This window comes from Phoenix dactylifera, unplaced genomic scaffold (assembly GCF_009389715.1).
Source record: "Phoenix dactylifera cultivar Barhee BC4 unplaced genomic scaffold, palm_55x_up_171113_PBpolish2nd_filt_p 001841F, whole genome shotgun sequence".
Lineage (NCBI taxonomy): Eukaryota > Viridiplantae > Streptophyta > Magnoliopsida > Arecales > Arecaceae > Phoenix > Phoenix dactylifera.
The window spans coordinates 31,472-40,384 of record NW_024069132.1 but is presented as its reverse complement, the minus strand read 5'-3'; the positions used below and the strand labels follow the sequence as shown (position 1 = coordinate 40,384).

Sequence of the window (8,913 nt, the reverse complement as noted above, 5' to 3'; positions counted from 1 at the left end):
GTTAATTCTAGGGACATAATTTTGTACTTGACTATTTATTATTGAATAAATAAAAGGCATCTTTTCATTCATATTATTTATGTGTCTATGAATCGTCCAAGAAATTAATAAGATGATGATACATATTCTCAAGAGTTGAGAATTTGAGCCATGTATCATTGGTGATTAATTTCTAAATGCTCCTGATCAATGGATCATCACGAGGACGGTGATCGATCCGATCAGTGCACAGATCACTTTTCTTCTGGATGGACGAGACTTGAGTCCACAGTGTAGGGACACTGAAGTGATAGTGCAGGTGCTTGTTAGAGAACAAGGGTACTGAGCGTGACCAAGACAAGAAGTCACTTGGATGTCTATCCACTCGTCAGTGACTTGCTTGATGTTGCAGTAGTGTGACTGGTCCTTTGACCTGCGGTGCTTCGGCTACTCACAGTGAGGTTATTGTAGTTTGACTGCACACATACATGGTCTCTAGCCATATGGGTCCATGCAGTGTAGATTGGCTGCAGTAGGTTCACTGTAGGAGTAGGGTATGCACCTACAAGGAATCTATCGACCTTGATAGAAGAGGAGTGATCCTATGTGATTTGTTAGACTGAGTTCTAAGACCTTGGCCAGGGCAGTAATATAAAGTGGAGAAAGAGTTTTCCACTCTCGAACTTAAGTCGAATAAATCTTCACATATGACAGACGATGGGGTTTGACGAGTTGTCCATGACCTCCGTCCTGTAGGGATCCACGATAGTAGGACTGTATCACACGTTAACTGCACCTAGAGGTTCATCATTCCATTCTGCTGGGTAGCCACTACATGCTGCTAGGTGTCACTGGTGGATGGTGGGACTCACAGGGATTATCTCGATGATCGATAAACCCTAATGAGTTGAGTTGGAATCGTTCCAACCCATTGAAAGGAGTTTTCAATGATATAGTGATAGAGATCATAATATATCTCACTACCAGTCAGAATAGAACCTATGGGGTCACACACACTAGAAGTATTGACCGATCCGATGGCTGAAAAGTGATTATGAATCACGAGTAATCAATTCGATTGATAAGAAGTTGAAGAAGGAAAGGGAATTAATTAATTGGACTTGAAACAAGAGTCCTACTTCGAGTAGGATTCCTAAAGTCCTAATTGAATTAGGACTGGAAATCCTAGTTGGAGTAGGACTGGGATTCCTACTTGGAATAGGATTCCTACAATCCTAATGATATTAGGAGTTTTGAATCAAAATTGGATTCCTACTTGGAGTAGGATTCCTAGAGTCCTAATCGGATTAGGACTTCGGATTCAAATAGAGTCCTAATTGGATTAGGACTAAAATTAAATATGTCCTAATTTGGATTAGGGTTTCTTAAGTCACAATTAATTATTAATCTAATGAATCAATAAGACTCCTAATTGGATTAGGATTGAAGAGTTCAATTGAGTCAAAATTGATTTAAGTTCTAATTGGATTAGGACTTACCTAGATTGGATCCAAATTGGTTCACCCTTGGGCTAAGCCTAATTGGATTAGGGCTTGACCACATTAGGGCATTCCAATCCCTACCTAATGTGGATTAGGGTTTACCATGAGGAGGGGCATAAGCCCCTCCCCTTTCCACGTGGAGAAGGGAGAAGAGACGGCGCCCCCTCTTAGGAAATAAGTCTAGGGCTCCTAGATTGTAGGAGCCCTAGATGGCTATAAAAAGGGGTATGGGGGCCGGCGCCCTAAGTAGATTGAAGCCTTCTCCCCTCCAAGTCGTGGCCTCCTTCTCCTCTCCTCTTGGATCAGCCGAAAGCAAGGTGAAAAGAAGAAGCTTGGCGGCCATCTTCTTCCCTCCTCCTTGGTTCCAACGCAGGAAGAAAAGAAGGCTGCGTGGGGATTCTTCTTCTTCCTCTTCTTCATCCTTCTTCTTCCTCCTCTCAAGCACAATCAAGGGTTGATTGAAAGAGAGGAAATCAGCCATCAAAAGAAGTCTTTGCAAGGGAGCTAGCACCCCGGGAAGACAAGAGAGCTTTGATCGGATCACTGCTTCATGTGGATACCCGTAGAGGCCGGACACTTGAACGGCTTCAAGCGAACCTTCATCCTAGACCACGAACTTCAGTTTGCGGTGATCATCTACCCACACAAGGTGAAGATCTGATCTTCCTAAAGGTTTAAAAAGTTTTAATTCTTATCTAACTACGAACGGTTCATGAAACAACGTTCATGCGATGAACGTCGAACCCGCGCATGCCGATTCCGCTGCCATCTGAAAAATTTTTGAAATATCAGCGGCGTGTGCGGGCTTTCTAACACAGGGCAGTAATATAAAGTGGAGAAAGAGTTTTCCACTATCGAACTCGAGTCGAATAAATCTTGACATATGACAGACGAAGGGGTTTGACGAGTTATCCATGACCTCCGTCTTGTAGGGATCCACGATAGTAGGACTGTATCATATGATAACTGCACCTAGAGGTTCATCATTCTATTCTACTGGGTAGCCACTACATGCTGCTAGGTGTCACTGGTGGATGGTGGGACTCACAGGGATTATCTCGATGATCAATAAACCCTAATGAGTAGAGTTGGAATCGTTCCAATCCATTGAAAGGAGTTTTCAATGATATTGTGATAGAGATCATAATATATCTCACTATCAGTCAGAGTAGAACCTATGGGGTCACACATATTAGAAGTATTGACCGATCCGATGGTTGAATCGTGATTAGGAATCACAAGTAATCAATTCGATTGATATTCAGTTGAAGAAGGAACAAAGAGAATTAATTAATTGGACTTGAAACAAGAGTCCTACTTCGAGTAGGATTCCTAGAGTCCTAATTGGATTAGGACTGGGAATCCTAGTTGGAGTAGGACTGGGATTCCTACTTGAAATAGGATTCCTACAATCCTAATTAGATTAGGAGTTTTGAATTAAAATTGGATTCCTACTTGGAATAGGATTCCTAGAAGACCTAATTGGATTAGGACTTCGAATTCAAATAAGAGTCCTAATTGGATTAGGACTAAAATTAAATATGTCCTAATTTGGATTAGGGTTTCTTAAGTCACAATTAATTATTAATCTAATGAATCAATAAGACTCCTAATTGGATTAGGATTGAAGAGTTCAATTGAGTCAAAATTGATTTAAGTTCTAATTGGATTAGGACTTACCTAGATTGGATCCAAATTGGTTCATCCTTGGGCTAAGCCTAATTGGATTAGGGCTAAACCACATTAGGGCCACCCAATCCTCATTAGATGAGGATTAGGGCATCACAAGAAGGAGGGGATCACACCCCTCCTCCTTGATTCCTTTGGTGCGGCAAGGAGAGAGGGAGGCGCCCCACATGGCATAACATCAAGGGCTCCTAATTTGTAGGAGCCCTAGATGCTTTAAAAGGGGGTAAAGAAGAGGCGCCCTGATGGAATGAAGGCTTCTCCTTTTCAGCCATGAACTCCACCCTCCTCTCCTCTCTTTTCAGCCGCAAGCAAGAAAGGATCAAAAGAAGTGTGGTGGCGGCCTTCTTCCCTCTCCATCTTGGTTCCAACGCAAGGGAGAAAAAGAAGGCTGCGGGGCTTCGTTCCTCTTCTTCTCCTCTTTCATCTTCTTCCTCCTCCCTCTAGCATTCAAGGGTTGATTGAAAGGGAGGAAATCAGCCATTCAAAGTTGTCTCTGCAAGGGAGCTAGCACCCCGGGGAGACAAGGAAGCTTTGATCGGTTTCTGCTTCGTGTGGATACCCGTAGAGGCCGGGCACTTGAACGGCTTCAAGTGAACCTTCATCCTAAACCACGAACTTCAATTTGCGGTGATCATCTACCCGCACAAGGTGAAGATCTGATCTTCTAATGTTTTAAAAAGTTTTTAATCCTTATCTATCTACGAACGGTTTTTGAACAACGTTCATGCGATGAACGGTTGATCCCGCGCATGCCTCTTCCGCTGCATCTGAATTTTTTTAAATTTCAGCGGCATGATCGGGGTTTTCTAATAGTAACTTCGGCTCACCAACAAACCTTACAACCCTTGATTCAATCTCCTGATTGAATCAAGTAAGAAAACAGTTTGGAAAAAGATACAAGGACAGCTTCTTAACAAGCAAATATGAATCAATATGAATAGAGTAAAGTTAGAAGCCCTCAAACAGATTTCAGAAGAGGAAGAAAGGGCTTCTTGAACTCTGAGTCTCCTCTTTGAGTGCACTGAAGATCTGATGTCAGAAGAAGAGCCTTGAATGCGAAGGAAAGACTTCATGAAATGTATTGAATGTGTTTCTTCCTTCTTTTGCTTGTCTTTTCTCTCAATGGACTCTTGGTAGTTGGAAAATACTTAATGCACAGATGGAGTAACTCTCTTGTTGTCTACTAATGTTTATTCTAGCTATTTAAACAGTCCCTTTTGAAAAATAGCCGTTAGACACTGATTTGTGGCCGTTCTGCACAGTCTGCACCTCCTGACAATGTATCCGTTGGGGTTGGAGTCGACTCGCTCGATCTGGAGTCGACTCGGTTGTTGCTGGAGTCGACTCATACTTTACTGGAGACGACTCGCCCACTGTTCAGGATTTGAATTAAAGTGTCGTCCCAACCTGGAGTCGACTCGGTCCAATCTTCGAGTCGACTCGCCAAGATTTGAAGATGACTCGACATTTTGGAGATGGCTCGTTCTCAGAATTTCAGAGATCTATTTTTCTGCATTTCTCTCTCGAGTCGACTAGGATCCTCTTGGAGTCGACTCGGCTCTTAGAGCCCGAAAAACCGATCCTCTGTCTGTTGATTTGAGCTGCTTCGGAGTCGACTCACACTTTGTTGGGGTCGACTCTCGAATTTTCGGAGTCGACTTGTTCACAAGGTCACTGAGTTTGGTTTTCTGCCTTTCAGTCCACTTTCCTCTGAGAGTCGACTCTTGGCATGATTAGGAGTCGACTCGCCAAACGTTGGAGTCGACTCGCATCCTTCTGGAGTCGACTCGGTAACATGATCTAGAAAACACTTCTCTGTCTTTCTGTCTGTTACTCCTTGGAGTCGACTCGGAACCGTCGGGTGGTAAGTGCTTAATAATTCATAAATTAGTTATCTTTCCATAGCACTTATCAATGTTCTTAAACTAATAAATACATATTTTACTAGAAAATTGAATAATCATTGAAATAAATTTGAAATATGTTTTTGGTTACGATTTTTTATGAAAACTGCAGAAAAAAATATATAAGGAGGAGATTGTGTTGATTCTGTTTGGTAACCTGATGAAGTTAAGGTTATAATTAAATAGGTTTTGGTCCTGGCTCGATCAAAAGTTATAATTTGCTAAGGAAAATGTTTGATTAACCCTTTTTATTAAGTCATGGTATTGTTTCTAGTCTTGACTGGTCGAGTTCGATCTGAAGCAGTTTAGCAATAATTAAATTTGGAAGACATTGGGCTCGAGAACAAGTTCAAGCAACTCAACGATCATGACCCACCGCAAACCCAAAGCCAATTTCCAACCAATTCGTTACCTGTCTTCATATAAAATTTATAATAATAATAATAACTAAAAATTCACGATTCACTGTTCATATAAATAGTGTCCCGTTAAAACACTATTCATATGAACAGTGTTAAAAAAAAATAAATTAAAATGCCGAGAACACTGTTCATATGAACAGTGTTCCGTAAAAACACTGTTCATGTGAACAGTGTTAGAGAAAAAAATAAATAATACATAATAAATAAATAAATAAATAAATAAATAACAATAAAAAAAATAAATAAATGGCTTGGCTACTGTTCATCTTCTTCCCCCGAAGAGCACCTCACGCGGCCGCCCACCGTCCGCGGCGACGATCCCGTGACCAGCATCTCCGCCTCGTCTTTCGCCTGTGACGCAGCCCGCAGCCGAGATCCAGCTCCGCCATCAAGCCGCGTCGAAATCCCGGCGTCTCCCCGTTGATCCCGCGACCCCCCACCGTCCGCAGCGTCCTCCCGACGATCCCGCGACCAAATCCGCCGGCGACCAGTCGTCCGTGATTCCAGTCGGCCGCAATCAGCCGCGTGCCCACCATGCCCGTGCGGTCGACTCTTCCCAGCAGCGGAGATCCGGCCCCTTCGCCATCACCGCGTGCGGCGTCTTCTCCTCCAAGATCAGCGAACCAGCCGCGTCGAAATCCCAGCATCGTCGCCCAGTCTTCCGCCCGTGGCGCATCCGGAGCGATCAGATCCTCCGCCACTTCATCAGTCGGCACCTCTCTCCGCCATCACCGACCAGATCCCGCGGCCCCTCTTCCTCCTCTCCCGCGATCTGCATCCCGGCACCATGCCCCGAAATCAGCCGCCGTGATTCCTTCTTCCCTCTCTCCGCATGCGCCGGACGGCTATAAAAGAGGAGATTACTCAGCGAACAGGGAAGGGGGAGGAGGGTGAGAAGAACCAAGGAACAGAGCATGCTCTGTTATGGTGCCGAGAAGAATAAAAAAAAGAGGGGGATGCTGTGTGCGGATGAGTTAGAGAAAGAAAAAAAAGGAGAAAAAGAAGGAAGCACTTGAGACGGATGGCGTGGAGCATCTCAGCAAGCCGATCAAAGTCGCCGAGCATCATGAGCAGCTAAACCTCGGTTTAGGGGTTTGATGAAGCCATAGAGGAGTATTCGTTTCATTTTTATTGATTTGAGTTTGTATTGTAAGAGTGTTGCATGATGAAGAATTTATCAATTGATCTTTATGATTTATCCAATTTATGTGAATCATTTATTTTGCATAAAATATTTTATATAGATTGATCTATTTCATCGAATCCAACACCTGTGGTTTGGAGGAGATATTCATGTGACATCGATTTCATGTTTAATGATTTAATGATCAGATGCATCATGCTAGGTTAGACAGGTCATGCTTATCGTTAGAGTAGATGGTTTGTGCTAGACTTAGATGATTCATGCTGGGAATTAGTTATAATTTTCTTTTATGATTGCTTTGGCTTGTAGTCGGAAACAATCAAGTCTTAAATACAACTCAATCATTGAAAGTGTCACGAATATAAATCTATCGGTGGATTCTAGCCCTAAACACCTCCCTCCATAGATAATTCATACTATTACATCCATATTAATTCTTAGTTTTTATCATTTACTCTAGCTTATATCCTTTGAAGTAACTATTCAATTAGGAAAAAATAACTTGTCTCCAATCCCTGTGGACCGACACCCGTAATCACTATCCTATGGGATACGTGCTATTGCGTGGTTTATTTTTGAAATTGAAATAACCGATCAATTTTTGGCGCCGTTGCCGGGGATTGCTAGCATAGTTATTTTTCCTATCATTAAAAAAAAATTTAATTAATAAAAAAAACTTTCAAATATATATATATATCTAAAATAAAATAAAAAAAATATTTTCTATTATTGTTACTTTTTTAATCTCCTTTTTCTCTTCTACTAATTTTTTTTTTAATTTTTTTTTGGTCTTATTTGATCAGGAATCGAAGAGGAGATCTGGGCTATCAAAAAGGAATGCTTTAGAGGTTTGCTTAAAAAAATTTTAAATTGCTGGAAAAATCCCCTTTGGTAACCTCTAAACCTTTCTTATTTAAATTAATTATTAGCTTGAAATTTTGTGGTGATTGTTTGCTTTTAACTTTAGCAGAAGTGTGAATGTATGCCTGATACACATACACCAACTAATCTGCACTTAGTAAGGGCAATCACCCCAACAAGATAAGAGCCAGATTTCATCACCGGACTCTTGCCCAATTTAGGTGAACTCAATCTCACATAGTGTCACTTTAATTAAAATCAATTAGACATTGGCCCCTAGGGACATTCGAGCTCAATAGGACGAAGATCACCGAAAGTTGCACCAATTTCGCTCTGTGGCTTAGTTGATGTCTAGGCAAGCTTTGTCCCTATAAGGGAGACAGTTCATCTGTTCGAGGCAAGTGGGTTTTAAGTGGGACCTTTGCGAACGCATCGTGACCCCTCCACTTACCTGGGAGCTTACCTGGTCAACTCGGTTCATTAGACCGGATTGGAGGCTTAGGTGCCCTCTTCAAACCAGTTAGGAGCTGTCAAGTGGTTTTAGGACAAAGACTAGGATTGATATGCTTTTCTCTTTTATTGCATGCTTGACTGATCGAGTACTAGTGTATGCAAGGGAGTCGTTCTAGAGTACTTGACCTATTACCTTTTGACTCTGAAATAGAACGAACCCTTAGGAACATTCGAGCTAAGATCAGAACATTAGAATCATCCCCACCTTTTAAGATGGCTGAAGAACAACCCAAACTCCTGAGGGAGTACTTTACTCCCACTATTTACACTTCCCCATCTTGCATTCGATTACCTGAGGTAGCAGCTGTACAATATGAAATAAAGTCTAGTGTGATCCAAATGCTCCCATCTTTTTATGGGCTCACCAACGAAGAACCATATAAACACCTAGATGAATTCCTTGAGATTTGCACCACTGTCAAGATTCAGAACTTTACTGACGATGCTCTAAAACTTAGATTATTCCCTTTCTCCCTTAAAGATAGAGCCAAACAATGGCTGAATTCTTTAGAAGCTAACTCGATTCGTTCTTGGGATCAAATGCAACAAGAATTTCTTAAAAAATACTTTTCCATAGGAAGAACGAACCAGTTTAGACGTGCCATTACAAGCTTCTCCCAAACTGAGGGAGAAGAATTTCATGAAACTTGGGAGAGATTTAGGAACCTAATCCGTAAATGCCCTCATCATCAAATACCTAAGTGGCAACTAGTGCAATATTTTTATGACGGATTGACTGAACGAAACCGTCAGATGATCGATGCTGCATGCGGGGGGACTTTTATGCTTCAAAATGAGCATGAAGCATGGCAATTATTTGAAAATCTTAATGAAAACTCCCTCCACCATGCCTCCTGTTCTCGACAAGCACCTCCGAGTTCACAAAGAAAAGGAACCAT

General features: G+C 41.9%; 1 non-coding gene across 1 annotated transcript; it reads right to left on the bottom strand.

The window, feature by feature from the left end:
• Positions 1–8,603: 8,603 nt before the first annotated feature.
• Positions 8,604–8,709, bottom strand: LOC120109128. The gene has a single exon (XR_005510156.1). It is a non-coding gene; the product is annotated as a small nucleolar RNA R71 (small nucleolar RNA).
• Between the last annotated feature and the right edge of the window lie 204 nt (positions 8,710–8,913).